The sequence below is a fragment of the Homalodisca vitripennis genome, chromosome 3 (genome assembly GCF_021130785.1).
Source record: "Homalodisca vitripennis isolate AUS2020 chromosome 3, UT_GWSS_2.1, whole genome shotgun sequence".
In the NCBI taxonomy this organism is placed as follows: Eukaryota; Metazoa; Arthropoda; class Insecta; order Hemiptera; family Cicadellidae; genus Homalodisca; species Homalodisca vitripennis.
In genome coordinates, this window is record NC_060209.1 from 24,072,714 (window position 1) to 24,093,101 (window position 20,388).

At 36.5% G+C, this 20,388-nt stretch overlaps 1 long non-coding RNA gene across 1 annotated transcript; it reads right to left on the minus strand.

Annotated features, from left to right (window-relative positions):
• Positions 1-19,761: 19,761 nt before the first annotated feature.
• Positions 19,762-20,188, minus strand: LOC124358616. The gene is made up of 2 exons (XR_006922051.1): positions 20,117-20,188; positions 19,762-19,870 (listed from the first exon to the last, which is right to left on the minus strand). It is a non-coding gene; the product is annotated as an uncharacterized LOC124358616 (long non-coding RNA).
• Positions 20,189-20,388: the final 200 nt, after the last annotated feature.

Genomic DNA, 20,388 nt, shown 5'->3' on the forward strand with positions numbered 1-20,388 from the left:
GGTGAGAAGAACATTTATTGAAAATAAATGTATCAAGAGTGGCTAACCGATTTTCCATTAAACCAATACAGCATTATCCACCTATAAACAATTTATAGTGGTTCGTTTTTTAATGTGAAAGAACACAGATATTGTTTAAATTAAATATTTGGTTGGAAGTTCAGTCGATCTTGATGTATTCGATCAGTTAAAAATATCGTAACAAACAATTTTTTTAGGTAAAAGAAAAGGTAATAAAAATATGAGTCATATAATTCATGAGTATCTAATTAAGTAAGTGGAAATGTCACTATACATATTTTGTGTTATGTACTGTATTTTCAGTTTAAAATTATATTAAGCATTCGCGGATCAGTTATAAATATTGTAACAAACATTTTTAGTTTAAAAGAAAAAGCAATAAAAATTAGTAATATTATTCATGAGTATATAATTACGTTTTGTACAGTTCACTGTGGGTGTTACAAGTAAAATATTATAGACCAAATTTTTTGTCATGTACTGTAATATTCAGCTTAAAATTATGTTAAGCGTTCGCGGAGCGTAAAGGTTAATGTGAGGGTATTAGCTGTAGGCCACACTTGACCTGTGATGTCATGACCCCATTATCTCACCCCAGCTTCATTCTGCGCCATTCAGTTAATCATTTCCCTGTGCTGTGCTGCTAACATTTTCAATTAATCTGTTGCTAACGTCACTTCAATATTAGTTAGATTTATTATCTACATAATGCAGTGTATACATTAAATTTTATCTGCTTCTTTATCTATGTATCATCACTATTACTGCCGCTATTCTTAACACATATTTACGAAATTTGGTATGAGCATTCTACAATTGAATGGCAAGGTTAAGATCGTTTTTATTCTCCAATCGTACTAACTGAGGTGGATCGTATTAAAATTGTTTTATAACCAACTACTACAGACTCATTTTGGATGGATGGATTTGAATAAAATCTGGAATCAACGATCTACGTGATAAAGTTTTACCCCTTAATAGGGTTTCGATAGGTCTTTTTAAATAATGCCGTCAGTCCCTAGGCATTAAACAATGTCAAAACAATTATGCTAGATGCCTTGTAGTTGGGTTAATTTCAGCTAAAATTGACATAATATGTTCTATAGGAAAAGTAATGAACAAGAATAGCTAATAACAGACTTTAGATCCAATGAGGCGGAACCCTCAGGCCAAAACCAGCATATGCATTAATATGGTAGAGCCCTTGCAGTTGGATGTATTTTAACAAAAAGAAGTCGGAGAAGTATTTATAATAAAGCCGGAGCTGATCTATACCTGACCCTACCAGAGGCCTGGTGCTTCCAAAGGTCGGACTTTCGTGGTATTGTCAGTCTATGAGTATGAGTCTATGAGGTTCCAATCGTGCTAACCGGGGGCTGCAGGATGGCGTTAACATGCTGGTTTATAATGCCAACTACTGTGGTTGGATGGATTTGAATCTCAAATCTGGGATAGAACCTACCAGATTCCGGGAATTCATAGAGGCCAGATTCTAGTACCCCTAATGGGGTCTGAATCGATAGGTCTTTTTAAATAAGGTGCGTCAGAACCTGCCAGATTCCAAGAATTCGTCAAAACAATTAGTAGAACCCTTGTAGATTTGGATTAATGTCAGCTAAAATTAACATAAATGTTCTATAGGAAAAGTAATGAACAAGAATAGCTAATAACAGACTTTAGATCCAATGAGGCGGAACCCTCAGGCCAAAACCAGCATATGCATTAATATGGTAGAGCCCTTGCAGTTGGATGTATTTTAACAAAAAGAAGTCGAAGAAGTGTTTATTAAGGCTGGAGCTGATCTATACCTGACCCTACCAGAGGCCTGGTGCTTCCAAAGGTCGGAATTGCGTGGTATTGGCAATCTATGAGTATGAGTCTATGAGGTTCCAAGGACCGGGGCTGCAGGATGGCGGAACATGCTGGAGCCCTGGTGATCCTGAATGCCACCAGGTCTTATGGTTGAGATCTCCAACGGGCTAGAACCTACCAGATTCCGGGAAATTCATAGAGGCCAGATTCTAGTAGACCCCTCGAGATTCTGAATGCCGCGAGGTCTTAGGGTTGAGATCTCCAAGGGGCTAGAACCTGCCACATTCCGGGAATTCATAGAGGCCAGATTCTACTAGAACCCTGGAGATTCTGAATGCCGGGAGGTCTTTGGGTTAAGATCTCCAAGGGGCGAGAACCTGTCAGATTCCGGGAATTCATAGAGGCCAGATTCTAGTAGAACCCTCGAGATTCTGAATTCCGCAAGGTCTTAGGGTTGAGAGATCTCCAAGGGGCTAGAACCTGCCAGATTCCGGGAATTCATAGAGGCCAGATTCTAGTAGAACCCTCGAGATTCTGAATGCCGCGAGGTCTTAGGGTTGAGTTTTCCAAGGTGCTAGAACCTGCCAGATTCCTGGAATTCGTAGAGGCCGGATTCTAGTAGAAACCTCGAGATTCTGAATGCCGCGAGGTCTTAGGGTTGAGATCTCCAAGGGGCTAGAACCTGCCAGATTCCGGGAATTCATAGAGGCCAGATTCTAGTTGAACCCTCGAGATTCTGAATGCCGCGAGGTCTTAGGGTTGAGTTTTCCAAGGGGCTAGAACCTGCCAGATTCCGGGAATTCGTAGAGGCCGGATTCTAGTAGAACCCTCGAGATTCTGAATGCCGCGAGGTCTTAGGGTTGAGATCTCAAAGGTGCTAGAACCTGCCAGATTCCGGGAATTCATAGAGGCCAGATTCTAGTAGAACACCCGAGATTAAGAATGCCGCGAGGTCTTAGGGTTGAGATCTCCAAGGGTCTAGAACCTGCCAGATTCCGGGAATTCATAGAGGCCAGATTGTAGTAGAACCCTAGAGATTCTGAATGCCGGAAGGTCTTAGGGTTGAGTACTCCAAGTGGCTAGAAGCTGCCAGATTCCGGGTATTCGTAGAGGCCGGATTCTACTAGAACCCTCGAGATTCTGAATGCCGCGAGGTCTCATGGTTAAGAGCTCACACAGGCTAGGGGCTACCAGATGCCGGGGAGTGTTAGAGGCCGAATCCAACTAAAACCCTGGGGATACTGAGTGCCGCGAGGTCTCAGGGTTAAGAGCTCGCACAGGCTAGGAGCTACCAGATGCCGGGGAGTGTTGGAGGCCGAATCCAACTACAACCCTGGGGATACTGAATGCCGCGAGGTCTCAGGGTTAAGAAGAGCTCGCACAGGCTAGGGGCTACCAGATGCCGGGGAGTGTTAGAGGCCGAATCCAACTACAACCCTGGGGATACTGAATGCTGCGAGGTCTCAGGGTTAAGAGCTCGCACAGGCTAGGGGCTACCAGATGCCGGGGAGTGTTAGAGGCCGAATCCAACTACAACCCTGGGGATACTGAATGCCGCGAGGTCTCCGGGTTAAGAGCTCGCACAGGCTAGGGGCTACCAGATGCCGGGGGGTCGTAGAGGCCGGTTCCTGTCAGAGAACAGGTGCTCATAGAGACTGATTTCTCAAGTGCCGTAGTACCAATGTACCAGGTTTAAAAACTGAAACAACAATCTATCTAAATACAAGAATCTAAGGTATTGAGGTTCTGAAAACCTGTTCTATTTTTATGTTTTGCGTTAAGATAAAATGGTTATTCAAGCAAAATTGAATTTTATCCTAGAAAAAAATTAATTACTTAATTTGGACTATTTATAAATATTTCACTATAGAAATAAGTACATTTTAAATGAAAAATGCAGTGGTTATAAATTTTTATTACAATCAAAGAGTGATGTTGAATGGCTGAGGGACTCTTGATCAGTACTATCTCCCTCTTCTGTACCGACTCTCCTCCTTATTCTGATTTAAAGCTAACCACACATCTACCGCGTGGTAGAATAAAGCTTAAAACAATTCCAATCTCCCTTTTTGCCTGAAAAGTTATGGTTATAGACCTTATGAATAAAAATAAAACACTAAAAGAGTTACCATATACATTATTTGACCATATTGTGGTCTCATATAATAAAGACAAAAGAAAGGCTACAAAAATGTGTTGGACTGATGGTAAATATTTCCAGAATAATCCTCATTTCAATAGCTTTATTTATTATTTAGCCTGTTTATGATATTTAAAAAAATTAAATTTAACGTTTTGTATATGAAACATAATACGTGTTATTTTCATTACTCACATTTCCAGTAGCTTGCTGTTCGAATACGATAAATCTATACATAAACATTAAAATAACACTTTTAGCAATTTTTCAAGTAAAAAATAACATTTTCTTGGATTTTAATCTTTTTATCTCCATATTAATCATTTTAAACAAATTCACCTTACATAAGACCCCTTCCCTTTCCTTATGCCATCACTGCTGTTTACAGGAAAGGTAACGACGCGTAGACGGTACCAGCTACTTCACTTTCTGAATCATTACACCGTTATCATTTATTAACAATCTCACGGTCCTAAACCTTTCCACTAACATTTTTCAAATATATTTCAGCAAATAATATTTTTTTTATAAATATACATTTACCATGCCATAATTCCGTGTTATTTATTCCTTTTGAAACTAATATGTTGTCGAATTATACACACTCAATCAATATTATATTTGAGACACATCGAAATATTAATTAAAAAATTATTATAAATTCTATTAAATAATAAATACAAACGTATCTATAAATAAAACCGAACTTTATAAGTTTTAGAATAAATAGCTTTTAAAATTTAGTTCAAACATGGGATGATCTTAATAATAATAATAATGATAATAACAATTAACCTAAATAAATTGTAATTAAGTGCTAAGTCCAGAAACTAATAAACATCTATAAAACTTCTAATTTCCTTCTAACTTCTAAAGTCTTTAAAATGGAATATAGTTTTGAAGTTGATTGAGATAGTGGGCTAAAATTACCTTAAATTAAGATATCTTTATCGGTATTTATAAATGCAAGAGATAAATTGCATTCATATGTTAAAAACCAAATTTTCAAATCTAAGTTTGCTCTGATAATAATAGCTTATATAAATATATCCTAAATTTAAAATGAAATTATGGTTTTTTTAATTATTTCTTTTATCCTGTAGTTTAATTATATGATTCCATCTTAGATAGGTAACCAAAATAATAACCATCCAATATTTGGGAGATATTAATGTTAAAACACTCTAAAATGAACACAAAAAATTTAAAATTTATTATGTTTAGTAATAAACTACTAGTTTAAAGAAATTTATACAAGGAAGGATTTGATTACGACTGGGAATATTGAATAATCAATTGGTATTAAAATACGATTAATACAACCGTTAATAATGTAATACTATGAATAACGTGTACTTCAGAGATTACATACGTAATCAGTATTGTTTTTCCAACCATAAACCTATTTGATATTGAAATCCTCTTAAGCTTCCTACAGTAAAGTTAGTAATTCTAGCAAAGGACTGTTGGTCTTTGAAACGTAAACCTTTGCTTTAGAGAAAAGTTCAACATCTTTAGATCATTCTCATCTAAAGTCGGCAACGAAACTACGACGCTCACGAAACTTTTCTCATTCCCTTCACAAATATAACTTGACTTTTCATAATCCCTAGTTCAGAATAGAATGACTGTTGTGATTTGAATATATAAAATAAGAATAATTAGCTGCGTTTTATAAAATCCTATTACTTTAGAGGCTGAATAAATACTGCTTAAGTCTCACCAAATATTTTTTTAAATTATATATATGCACATGTATATATATATATATATATATATATATATATATATATATATATATATATATATATATTGAAATTTTAAAGTAGATAAATCTAAGTTTATTTTGAATTAAATTCGAATATATCATGAATACAATATTTTTCAGACCACTGGGTACTATAGATTTGTATATTAAATGATGTGCCTTTTCTAAATAATTTTTCATTAAAAATAAACACGGGGGTACTTTCCAAACACCTTTCAGAGAAACAAAGTATTGAAAATGCCCAAGTACGTGTTAGGGACAATTTTTTCATCTTCTTTATTGGTTATCTACAATCATTATTCATACTTATGTGCGATAAGTTTGTTGTAAATCCCACATAGTACATTGCACAATTGTTATATTTTAATTTTGTGATAAGTTTAACCATTTGTTTCACCACAAAATGTATAGTAAAAGAGCCGTTTTCATTTTTTACTACTAGTGAAAGAATGGGGCGTTTTAAAAATTTTTAAAGTATTTCAATGATTGTATTTACAGGGATATTTTATTTTGGAAAAGGCATTATCCAGCGTTCTAGACAATTTTGCAAGTCTGTACTACTGCATGACTGGAGGCCTTCAATCCCGCGGTGTGCAGCGAAAGAAGGCTGATAGTACCTGACTTCCGTATAATGGACGAGGCAAAAGGAGAAGCAATTAGCTAGGGAAATAAAAAAAAGAGGAAGCAGAGAAAGACAGCATAAGGTGAAATAAACCATCTGTAGGATATGACTCCACTCCAAGTGGGAAGAGATGGGAAATCGGGTTATTCTAGGAGAAATAGCCCTTGCCTAAGTGGCGCCCGACCTACACCTGTAGATCAGGCTGATGGTAAAACTATTCCTTCAACAGAAGAAGAAGGGGAACACATATTCAGCGAGTTTTTGACGGGACACATAGTTGCTTTGATCCCCGACAACTTTTCTGAAAAGTGCTTCAGGAGGAGGAGGTCTCAGAACTGCGGGAGTGCATGATATTTTCTCAGCAGATGGTGTATATTTGCAGTTCAAGAGGTACTTTTCTGAAAAGAGCTCTTGTCTTGTTATGTGGCAATGATGAGTTTAGGGATTGGCTGTGGGGTCTGTGTGTGGAGCTGAGAGTCGTTGCTCTGAGGGAGTAGGTGTGGTCTGTGAGGACTATAGAGAATTCGTTAGATCTATCAAGGCCTTCCACAGGGTCGTCGGTTCTATGGCCGGGAAGAATTCTGCAACTATCCTTTATTTTCCAAATAAATTGCTGGAATACCCGTAGCTGACTGGAAAGTTGTTGGAGATATATACATGGGATGTTCCAGGACGATGGTTATATTGGTTGAAGAACGGTCCTCTGCGTCTCCAAAAGTAAGGTGTAAGATGATTAGCATTTTCCAGATAGCCAGGCAGCACTGAAGGCATTGGAATCTAGCGCGTTTAACTCCAAACTTGTCTGGGATTGCTATTAAGTCGTTCCTTCCCTTGCCAGAATCAACAATGTGAAAGTAAATTTTATTCAACCTATTGCTAACGTCTACAATTAATGTTTTTTGGGAACTGAATAGTTCCAACTGTGTTGAATTGGTATTTGTGTTAATATAATTTACCTCTAGTCAGAGTAACATGTACCTCACTAGTCTTAATTAAAGTACGCATCAACTTTTAAAGGGTACATACAGATGAACACTCTGTACAAGCCATAAAAATGTAAAATTAAAGTTATTAACAGATTTAGCATTTACCATAATTTATTAATACTTATTAATTAATAATAGCTGAACTCAATACACATTCGATTTGAATAAAGGAGGATTTTATCTGTACAATCCAGTTCAATACAGTAAAGAGATTGTAAGAATGTCGGCTTTAGTGATGAAAGTTATTTGCGAGAATTCCCTTGATCTTAAAATCAAAGAACTCATACTGCCACACATGTCATCCTCAATGAACGGATTTATTAGAGTTGGGCCAGTCTTATCTAAAATTAAAATCTTACCCTTTCGTTATATTTTCTTTCATCTTCCTCTGAAATGCCAGGAGAATTGATAAATCATTTACTTTGCCTAGAAATAGTTTTTGCGAATCATAAATAAATTGTAATAATTGCTTCGGCTACATCTTAACTATCTAGGCAAAATATTATGTGTAAACAAGAAATATTTTATTTCTAACTAAGTGTTACTGATAATTGAACAGTTTTACAAAAGTTTTACAAAACGCATGCTGCTATTGCTTTTAAAAAATTGAACCAAAGTAAGAAATATGAATGTTGTATATGATACACATTTTTAATTTTAATAACTAATTGTTTGCAAGAGATAATTAAGTTATCAAATTCATTTATTAGAAAATTAAGTAGTATAAAATTTAGATTTTATTATCTGTGCGATAAATGTTAGACAGATTATGAAACTAAATACGCTTACGTATTTAGTTTCATAATCTAATTTCTAGAAATTGGATAAAATATACAAATTAAATTAAATTTAAATATTCTTGTGTCTGTTAGCTCTAATTCTGAGGTAACTAACAGCTATCGTTTATAAATTTATAATAATTACAATTAATGACAATCCTAATGGAACCTGCTACTGAAGTTAATGCAGAACAATATGGATAAGGTTTTATTTAATAATCTGTATTACTTGCTTAGTTTTAAATGACTTATGTAAGAAGAAATAAAAATACATTCAACTGTAAAATTAAATTAAAATTCATTCTTGGGTGTGGAGTAAAATTAATTTTGTGTTTATATTTGACCCAAATAAGAACTTATAAATGTTCTTTCATTCTTCTTTAATAGTACCATTAAACTATGCACCAGATTAACTGTGGAGACCTTCAGGTACCCGCTAAAACAGCCGGATTGCAAACTGTGAAGAAACGCGATTACACTACAGCCGTATACCCAGGGATACATCCGGAGGTTGTCTTTTGAATGGTTACAGGAAATTAAGTACCTACGTTTCCTCAACATTAACCCTTGAAAAGAGTTGGCTCTGTTAAGACTATAATTAATTTGTTCGTAACAGATAAAAGTCGATTATATCAATCGATCATCTTTAAAAAGGATGTACTCTCTTTAGTACCAATCTTATTCAGTTGTAATGAAATAAGTTTCGGCAGCAGATATGGTAATGTTATGATCCATATTTCTAATGGAAGTTTTGGCTGCTATTGTAACATGTTCCCGTGGGGGACTGGCATCCTCATCGGCATCAGCCACTGTCCCAGATGGGATCGTGGGTGATGTACCATCCTCGTCTTGTGCTGCAAATTCTAAGGGAGTGGCAGGGCAAGGGGACGAAGCCACAATCCCTTATCACTATTCCAGTGACAAGGGTAGAAAACCTTTCCCCCCTCTTGGTTTGGCCCTGAAATTGAGAGCAGTTACCTATCCCTTCCTTTCCTGATGTTCCCACCCCTACTTTACCAACAACCCCTGACTAAAGTGTTATGCGACCCGTGCTGAGAGTCTCGTGGCACTTGGGGCATATTCAGTGTCTTCAACGGAGCCTTCTGGGAACCAGGGGACACCCAGTCGTAATTACCGTTATCTTCCTAATCGGGTCACTGGGAAGATGGACTGCAAACACCCGGTTCTCGTGGGAACAGAATGGAGAACGAAAATTAAAATAAAAACAAAACTGAAACACAAGAGGTAAGCGAAACTCAACCAGAAGAGCTACCGATTGAGCAATTAAGAGTGTCTGAGATGACCCCAATGGAGGAAGATAGACTTCTCTTGTCAGAAGGCGGAGTTCGGCCGGAAGAGCCAAAATAGGAGAGGTGGGAAGAGGAAAACCGAGCTCTGATAAAACCACACAACAAAGCCGGTTCCTCAAAAGGGAACTTGGTTGGTGTCGGGGCCCCAGAGCAAGGGAAAACTCATTCCGTACCAGCCCGCAAGGATGTAACGACCAATAGAGGATGACAGCGGTGCTCCAGATAAACCTACACCACAGCAGAGCAGCTACGGCAACACTCTGCCAGAAGATCCTGGCTGACGACATGGTGGTCCTGATCCAAGAACCATGGATCGTTGGCAGTCGTGTGATGGAGATGAGCACCGCTAAAGGTAATTTGATATACGATTCTGGCAGTAACAACCCTAGAGCATGTATATGTGTCAGTAACAAAATCAAATCACTAAAAATGGCACAAATTTGTTCTAGAGACACAGCCGTGACAGAGGTTCACTTGCAGACAGGTGATGGCAACATCAGAATCCTGTTTGCAGCGGTTTACCTCCCATACGATACTCCAGAACCACCGCCAACTGCGGAGATGAGGCGGATTGTGGAGTTCGGAACCCTTTCGCGGAGGCACCTGATTGTCGGTTGTGATGCGAATGCCCACCACACCGCTTGGGGGAGCAGCAACATCAACAATCGGGGAAAGTGCCTCTTGAATTTTATAGTAGAATCTAACTTAGTTATTATGAATCAAGGCCGTAAACCATATTTTGTACAAAGAAGAGGTACAGGGGTAAAAGATGAGGTCTTAAATATAACTCTGACTAGCAACTGTATTGCAACTAAAGTTTTAAACTGGAGTGTGCTAGATGAAGCATCTGCTTCAGATCATAGGTATATCACCTTTGACATGAGGTCGTACAAAATAAATGAGACCTAAAGAAACCCAAAGAAAACAGATGGGTAGCTTTCAATGCAGAGCTAAAAAGCAATCTAGTAAGGGAAAATGGGTAGCAGGGGCAAGGGGTCGAGGACATGGCGAACTCTTTGCAAAACGCCATGAAATAATCGTACCACAAAGCCTGCCACGTGATAGAAAAAAACTCAAGGAAAACAGCATGTTGGTGGAACCAGGGGCTGGAAACCTTGAGGGAAAACCTTCGCAGAGCTTATAATACATGCAAACATGCAGGGAACTGGGATGGGTACTCTGCTGCCCTAATATAGTACAATAAAGAGGTGAGAAGAGCTATGAGAAACTCGTGGAGAGAATTCTGTTAGAGTATTGATAAGGTACCTGACTGTGCAAAACTCCAAAAAGTCCTAGCTCGAAGCGCCATAAATGTGGTGGGTACTATACTTAGGGAAGATGGGACTCACACCAAGGATCCTGAGGAGACTCTTCAGTGTTAACTGAATATACACTTCCCAGGATCTTTTCAAACCAGTGAAACAGTTGTTAGTGAATGGCGGCGAGAACCTAGAGATAGCTCGTCTAAAGAGGACTGGAACTGTGCAAATACTGTTATCAACTACTTAGGGATAAAACGGGCCCTGGAGTCTTTTAAGCCGTTCAAATCACCAGGTACCGATGGCATTTTTCCTGCTTTACTGCAGGAAAGTGGGGACTTTGTGATACCTCTGCTTCTACGACTGTTTAGAACTAGTCTAGCGACAGGAGTCATACCCTCATCCTAGAGGACCTCTAGGGTTATATTTATCCCGAAGCCAGGTAAACCCTCCTATGAGCAAAGGCTTATAGACCAATAAGCCTAACATCCTTCTTCGTCAAGACCATGGAGAAGGTTCTGGATAGGCATTTAAGGGACACAGTCCTCATCAACCGTCCCTTACATCCAAATCAACATGCCTATCAGAAAGGTAAATCTTGTGAAACAGCCCTACACTGTCTGGTTGGCAAGATTGAGCAAGCTATTGAACAAAAGGAAATAGCTTTAGCAGTATTCCTGGATATAGAAGGAGCTTTTGATAATACGAGTATTCACTCTATAGTGTCTAAGCTCACATCCAGGGGTACGGAGAAAACTGTTGTTAGATGGATATTAACGGATAATAATAAATAACATGCTTAAGAGCAGAAGAGCAGAGGCATCTCTGTGCGGAGTCACCAGAGAGGTCAAAACGCAGAGAGGATGTCCACAAGGAGGTGTATTATCACCAAGCCTGTGGAACATAGTTGTGGATGACTTACTCTGGACTCTGAATGAACAGGGTATGTATGCTCAAGGCTATGCAGATGATGTTGTCATACTCATAAGAGGCAAGCATATGGTTACGTGTCTGGAAATGATGCAGAGAGCACTGGCCATTGTGGAGCGATGGTGTGACGAAGAAGGACTTGCAGTGATTCCTTCGAAGACCGTCATGATACCATTTACAAGTAGGAGGAACCTGGAAATCACACAGCCAGTCCTATGTGGGGGCCAGATACAGATAGGCAGGGAGTTCAAATATCTAGGAGTCAAACTAGATTATAAACTCACTTGGAATAGTCATCGGGAATACATAATCAGCCGATCTCAGACTACATTGATGATGGTGAGACGTGCGGTAGGATGCACATGGGGGCTTAGGTCCGACATGTCACATTAGCTGTACACCAGAGTCATCAGACCAATGATGGTGTATGGCTCAGTGGTATGGTGGCCAAACGTCCAACAGGTGACTGCCGCAAAAAACCTGTCAAAGGTACAGCGGTTGGCATGCTTGGGGACAATGGGCGCTATGAGAGGAACACCAACCGCTGCTATGGAAGTAGTGCTAAACCTCCCACCCCTAGCCATATTCGTCATAGGAGAGGCTAGGATGGCTACCTACAGACTGAAGTGCAATGGGAACTGGCATCATCACCATGCTAGTAAGCACTCCAAGATGGTTGACATTCTCAAACTGGATATTCTAGAAATGATGTCTGACAGAATGGCAAAGGTTACGGACTGGGAAAAAGCATTTCAAGTCAACATTGTTAAAAGGAAGGAATGGTCCAAAGGTGAGCCTGACTACATGAAGAAGGCTCTAACCTGGTACACAGACGGGTCAAAGACTCTGAAGGGTACTGGGGCAGGGGTCTGGGGAGTCAAACCTAGTGTTAACTTAAGCTTTAGCCTAGGTAAACTGGCAACTGTCTTTCAGGCTGAAGTTACAGCCCTTGCAGAATGTGCAAGAGTTAATGTGGAAAGGGGCTACAAAGGCAAAACCATCTACATTAGCTCGGACAGCAGGGCTGCTCTGCAGGCCTTGGCCAACCATGACTGTACTTCGAAGACAGTCTGGGAATGCCATAAGGTCATGAAATTGCTGGCGAAAACCAATAAAGTTATTCTAACTTGGGTGCCTGGACATAGAGGAATCACAGGCAATGAAGGGGCAGACAGTTGTGCTAACTTGGGAGCCTAGGAACTACCAGGCCTAGGAAACCTGGCCCCCTGTAAAAAAAAAAAAAAAAAAAAAAAAAAAAAAAAAAAACACACACACACATCAAAGCCAGAGAGACGAGCTCTAATTCACTGACCATACCATTACCGCAGAAAAAATCAGATGTCATGGTTAGTGTCGTGTTTAAATAGTATTACGTGAAGTTTATACACATCTGATGCCATAATGGTACATGAACTAAAGAACAGTTTCAAAATAATACTGAATTAAGGGGAGTTTTTTAAGCAGTACATGTAAATACAAAATCGTAGCAATTCGTCAATCTATAAAATTTGTGACACCTTATTAAGACGTCGTGAGAACCGTCTAAACTTAACAGATATGGTTAATTTTTATGTTTTGTTATGCACTATAGACAAGATGCTATTGAGTGGTAATCAATGGTAAAAACTGTAAACATTGTCATTATGAATTATGTAATTTTATATTTTTATGATTGGTTAAAGCTTAGTTATTTCAGTAGTCAACCAGATTTTGTTAAAAGATAGGATTTTGTTAGATAGATAATGTTACATATTTATTACTGTTGTCGTTGTTTAATAGTTCATTGTTGTTAATTAATATCGTTGTTAAATGTTAGGAGATTTATTGTATATATTTAACTATTCGTATTTACAAAATGTACAGAACGCTGTTCGTTAATGGGAAACATTTATTCACTGTTATACAGTTATGTATTTTACTATATATTTATACTCTGATTAATATATCTATTATCACTATAATGTTATATAAAATGCGAATACAAATATGGATCTATAGAAACACCACAGCCACACAAAGAGCAACATTAAATTGTTTGTAAAAATATAAACTAAAGTAAGCGAAGCAAACAATTAATAAAATGTAATGTAATGTTGTATCTTGCCTTTTTTTAAACTTCGTTATGTACTTCATCGATGTCATGTTTACTTGGCGGGGCCATGATTCTGTAAAATTACGTGTTAAATATAAATGAATAAATGTTGATAATACCTTTTACCTTTATCCCATCATTTGTAAATGTTAAAACCAGTTTGTTTCAAACGCTGAATGTATGCGGGGGCGAGCTAGTTACATATAATATACAAACCACACTCTCTATGTGACCTCCTCAATCACAGTTATGGCGTTTGTGGTTTAATATCGGTGTGGTTACATCAGTCATATAAACCGTGGTGGTATTAGTTAGAGGACGTTCTCATTTTATCATGGAGTATAGTTAAACTTTGAGGTCGAGTTGCAGTGGCGGTATAAATTACAGGTGTTTTCTGTAAGCCCAGCTAAGCACGTAATAAATTCTTGATTTTATGTTTCATACTCTGTAGTAGAAAACCCCTAACTATTTACAAGGGGAAATGTTTTAAAATAATGCGCTTTGTTAGGGAGGGGGATGGTTTATTTCAGTAGATAAGTTTACCTGCAATAATGTTACCTGTAATTCTGCACAACACCAAACTAAGCATTTCCATTGAATTGTAATGGTTCACCTTTTTGCGCAAAACCGTTTTACTAACACTTTGAAGTTGAATTACGTCGTGTATTAAATTTAAATCTCAAAAGGCATTTTAAACTTCAAACATTACTCAAAAACAGATTTTTATAGGTCTAATTACAAAATTTCATATGCACCAAATTCATAAAAATGTATGGTTTAAAGAAAGCAAAATATTTCCCCTCCATTCAACAGATTAGTTAATACCACTGAATTTTGTGCTAAATTATCGCCTCGGGCTCTCGTTAACAGAGCGTATATTGTGAGAGAAATGCTTTTCTTTGAAAAGGAAGCCGATAACGAGTTTCACTTCAGTTACTACTGATAACGATCCTTACGAGTCGATGATATAGCCTTTAGTAATATGAGTCCAATCCTTTCAGGAAACCATTATTGGCTGTTTATAGTACCCTTTTTGATTTTAATACTCTGTTTAAGATAGCAATTTAATTCCATAAAAACACTAAGAAACTTACTATATTAAAACCTTTTTGAATTTTACCATACACTTAATTATTAAAGTCCAAATTATAAAAAAATTAGCGATCAAACTTGTCGCCCATAGTTTACACAAAATGAGCCATTGGAATCCATGCCTTGTTCAAAAACATGCGGGTAAGTAATCTTTATCATCTTTTAATTAAATTTCCATTAAAATCCATATCTGACAAACTGTTTAACAATATAGAATAAGCTTAGAATACATATATGTAATCAAACGGTATTTATTGGTATTACATTGAAGTTTGTATATGGTTTAAATGAAGAAGACAAAGATATGCGTAGCTTGGAGATAATTTGTTTACATTATGTTTTTGTTGATGAGTACATAGACAATACAGCAATAATTGATTTTGATTAATGTCAATTTGATATCATTATTAAAGTTTAAAATTTAAATAAAATATTTCGTACACTTCATTAATATTTTAATAATAACCGAGATATCTTATGTGTTTAATTATAAAACAAGTTAGCAATGATTTACTCAGCTATTTCAGAGCTATCGGTTTAGTAGAATGTTTTAAATGTTCTCTTTGTATTAAAGTCATATCAATTATTCAACGGAAAATAGCTCAATCGGTAAAAGTATCATCTTATATATTAGTTGCGTTGATATTAAGTAATCTCTCAACATAATTCGGAAAAAATTACGTTCAATTACGTAAACAAGTATATAATTAAAATTAGTCTATATATTTCATACTTCCGTACAAGTCTAGAGACTGTGCAACATATAAAAGAAACATTTACATCTTGATTATAATGTACAACTGCTTATAATTTATTTAGTGTTCAATTAGCGTTAAAGTTTTAAAAAATACATTATTTCATTAAAGTTCATTTTTATAAATATACAACTCTCTGTACAATAAATAAATTATGTTTAATATAACTAAAGTAATATTGTTTGACCTTTAATATAATTATAACAGATAATAGCAAAATATTTTTTACGATGGATGATATGAGAGAATAAGAGCATTATGTATTATGATATCATGTTGAAAGTAACAGGATGTTTTCGTACATTTCGTTCAGTGAGAAGACAAGAGATCAGTAACACTACGTTTAGATATATGCAGTCACCACTTGAAAGTCTGTATCTGATCAGTTGACGGTGACGTAAAGTTTATGTGTCTATTAGTTGGTTTTAAATGTGGTAAGCAAAGATAAATATGACTTTAGAAAGGAATTTATGTCATATTATAAACCATCTCACTACTACTTTACCAGAACTAGTATGGCAACTAGAAATATTCCTATGCAAGATTGTTAGATTTTGTGGTTTTCGTACTAAACTAACGCCATATCTTTGTATAACGTTGCGCGCATTCTATATGATTTTTTTATAGAGAAAGTATACTCTGACTAATCAGTTGGTGAAGTTGCGACGATTGTTGTTGGTATATGTTTTTAAAGGCTCATTAAGGCAATAGGTATAATACTATGCGGTATTGAAATATTTTGTAGAACATGAGATAGTCTATAGCAACATTGAAGAGTTGCGGTGAATCTATGAAGGAAAGTTGTGAGAACGTAGAACGAGAAAGAAGCTGTGTAAGATTGGAGGACTAAATATTAAGCAGGACGAATTCACTCTAGAAGTAATTGAAGAAATAATCATAAATTTTACCAAAACAAGACCTACTTATGATAAGAAATGTTCATAACCACTAATTCAAACCAAGATTTACATTTTTTGGCACTAAAGATTTACACGCATTAAAATTACAAAAACTCAAATTTTCTTTAAAAATATATTTAAAAAACATGTTTAAAATCACATGATGTCTTACGCATGAAAATAGAGTGTTTTCACTACGTTAAACAATTTTTATATCGCCTTCTTTCAAATTTGAAATTTTAGCTTGGATTTCAATTTTATTCCGAAGATAACTAAGAGCGCCATAACGTTACATAAACTCGACTCTTATATCGTAATATCAGAAAAAAAAGTTTAAAATTTTAACAGGAATAAACAGGAAATTTTATTTCTATACTCGTATTTAAAAACTCCTAAATTTATATAATCAAAACTAGTACATTAATACTTATCGTGTATAATAATTTGGTCTTAATATCATCTCAAGTTTTAAAAAGTAAGAACTCTTGGTATGTTTAAGCTTGCGGTTTTGATTAAAAGCACTAAAACGGGTAATTTCTTCGTTCTTCATGATAAAAAAAAAACATGCAATAGTTTTATAGAATTTGCTTTTCATGAATACAGAAATATACAAGTTGAATCCAACATAACTCCCATGATGCTGGCTTTATTAGTTAGCTTGTGGCTACAGTTCAAACTCTGGCATCTAAACTTGTTGATCCAAGAGTAGATTACTCCTGGTCCAAGCAATAATTCTACTGATTTTGTAGTCAAAAGGTAAAAGGACAGTCCATACGTCTGTGTATACAACCGCTTGTATAATTATTTTCATACAAACTGTCCTACACACTTGAAGATCGTTACATGTATTTCTCTTGGTCCAAGGAGAAGAAAACATTGATTGTGGTGTACAAAGATCTTTTCATCTCTGTGTGAACTCTTTAGTTACGATTAGTTGGAATTTCCAATACTACGTTTGAATCAGTTTATTATTAACCTCTTAATGCCCACTACATGATGCAGTATATAAAAAAAATTATTTTATGCTAAAAGTTACTTTAAATGGTACTTAGATGACCTGTAATTTTTTTTCAGATTTTTAAATTTACTATTTAACCAAATTTTGGGTAAGTGCCAAATCTGGCACATTGGGCAATAGAGAAAAATAGTGCACTTTAGAGAAAGTAAACAGGACATAAGAAAAAACTAATAGTATATTTGCTTCATAATACAGTATATTTAGAATTATAAGTAAAAACACATTACTACACAGTATAAGGAGCACCTTACAAGTGGAAAATCCACAAAACAGTTCTTTCCTTTGTTTAGGCAGAGGTGAACTTTACACTTTTCACACATAATGGATGATTTCTGCTTGCAGAAGGGATGCTTGCATCTCTGCCTATCTTCGACAACAGATGGCCAATGTCCAACTCCATCTTTTCTAACATCTGGTATAGGGATATTGACACATGGACCTTTCTTCTTTTTCTTTGAAAATTCGTTCTCTACCTGTCTGTTGATGGCCTTCCTCTTTTTATTGGGTTCAGCTCCTAAGTTACAAAGAGACTCGGCCACCTCACACCGGAAAGCTAGCAAATCCATTACTCCCTGCTTAGGCAATTCCATTAATGTTGACAGTCTCGTCTGAAGAGAAGCCATCCCATTGACAATACTTACGTCAACAAAGTGGAAGAAAAACCTCAAATAAAAACTTCCGAGATCTTAGATTAATTCGGTAGTAGCTGATAAGTCCATCTAGAAAGGTCCACTCCCCCCATCCCCCCATGAACTTATTGTATGTTGTAACGATTTTAGGGCAAGTGACATCAATCTGCTCACGACCTTTAGAGTCAAAGCGTTGCACAGTGTTGATAGGGCAAGCAGACTCAAAAGTTGACGCAAGAGACACCCCTCGATTGTCTAAACCATTTTACAGCCCTAATTTTTTACCCCATCAATTGTTGCCTCTTTTTCCTCATAAGACCCACGGCCTTTCTTTTTCATTTCTTGGTCAGATGAAAACAACAAGCCTGGAAATCGTCCTAGTCGAATGGTCCCGAGGGATTGGAAACCAATATTTGCTAGAGTCACTAAGAGAGCTGGTGATGAGTACCAGTTATCAAAATAGATTAAGAATTTGTTTTTCATTACGAGGCAAGTGTTCAACCAGTCGTAAAACAACATTTGAACTAGCTCCAATGTCAGGTAGGGAAGTAGCAGGTAGTATGCGACCAGTGTAGATCTCAAAATTGTGAATCAGAACCCTTGCTGTCACAAAGTACAAACAGTTTGTATCCCCACTTGTGGGGTTTTCATCGGGTTGTACTGTTTTAGTAAAGATGTGCCTTTGAAGGGCACAATCTGTTCATCAACACAGAGCATTTGTTCCTCAATAGGAATGTTTTTGAATTTGTTTTGAAGAGCATCAACTAGTGGGCGGATTTTAAATAGCCTATCTTTGTTTGGATCATTCTGTAATGGCATGTGATCATTGTTATTGAAGTGCAAGTTGGCCTTCAAGTTCCTCCCATCTGTTACGTGACATAACATGTGCAAACCTTTTCTACTCGTGTATTTCCATTCCAATACATCCTACTCCTAGGTAGACCATAAATGCTCATGTAGATGCAAATGCCTATAAACTGCTCTACCTTCCTTCTCTGAGGTATTCAAGGGTTTATTCGGATTTTTTTTGGACACTATACAAGTTTGACTGAGTAGCAATCAAAGTTAAAAGGTCATTGTCAAAAAAAATCTTTGAAGTAGTCAACTGGAGACTGAAGTACATGTTCGTTACTTAATTCTAGCATTGGCGGAGAAGGTTTCTCACTGTTATCTGGATTCACTTCATTCCAAGCAGGTGCTGGTTTTTTTTGGAATCTTCTTTTTTGTGGCTGTAGACGTTGAAGGGATGTTCTCTTCGTCTTCATCTGTGACATCACTGGAGCTCGCTGCAATTGTTCACTGAAACAAAACAAACTCGCTGTTGCCTTGCTTTTTTTCAAACCACAAAAAAGTATGTATTTCACACTAAAATAAATAACATATTGAGGTCTTTACTAGTATATAACAGCACCGCTGAAACAATTTTCTATACAGCCTAGTGTAACATAATCTGAATTATATCCTAAACCGTGTGCATTAAAAATGGTGCTGTCATAACAAGAAAAGACATATAATAAACAGAACATAGCCTATTAGTATTGAATATAAATTTTAGATTAGTAAGTATGAGCCTAACTAAGTTAATTATGGAATTAATGGTATAATAAACTTACAAAATAAGGCTAACTTGTTCTTTTTGTCACGGCCAGGGGTGTAATCTGGATCCTCATCTGAGTCATCCACCAAACTGTCTTCACTGTCATCGGGGGGTAAAAGCGAAGTTGTGTTGTTATGTCTTCTTAGTCGACAATGTGACATCTGACAAAAATAAACATTGTTGTACAAAAAAGCTTGTAGGTTGACTTTAATGACCAATGTGCCATTTTTGGGACGAACTGAAAAACTGCAGTTTTACAGTTGTGCCCAATGTGACAAATTTGGCACACAAACCTAAAAAAGCATCATAAAACATAAACTAGACATATTTTATGAACTAAAACTACTGTAACACACTTTCAGTTAACTATGTAAACTAGACCATATTTTTATAAAAAGGGTACTTACTTTTTTTCTGCTAAATACAGGTATGAAGACTTAGAGGTTATGAAGAATTGGTGTTTACTGTGTATGGTAGATTTCTGCTCACTGGCTGTAGTTCACAATAACTGCCACCAGGCAACAGCACAGTACAGTAAATTATTGAAAATAGTTCCATATGTGTCACAATGGGCATTTAAGGTTGTAATTTTCATTCTGACACTATACTTACATGCATAAAATGGGTATGTGACAAATTTGGCACAGTGGGCGTTAAGAGGTTAAATGCATATACTATT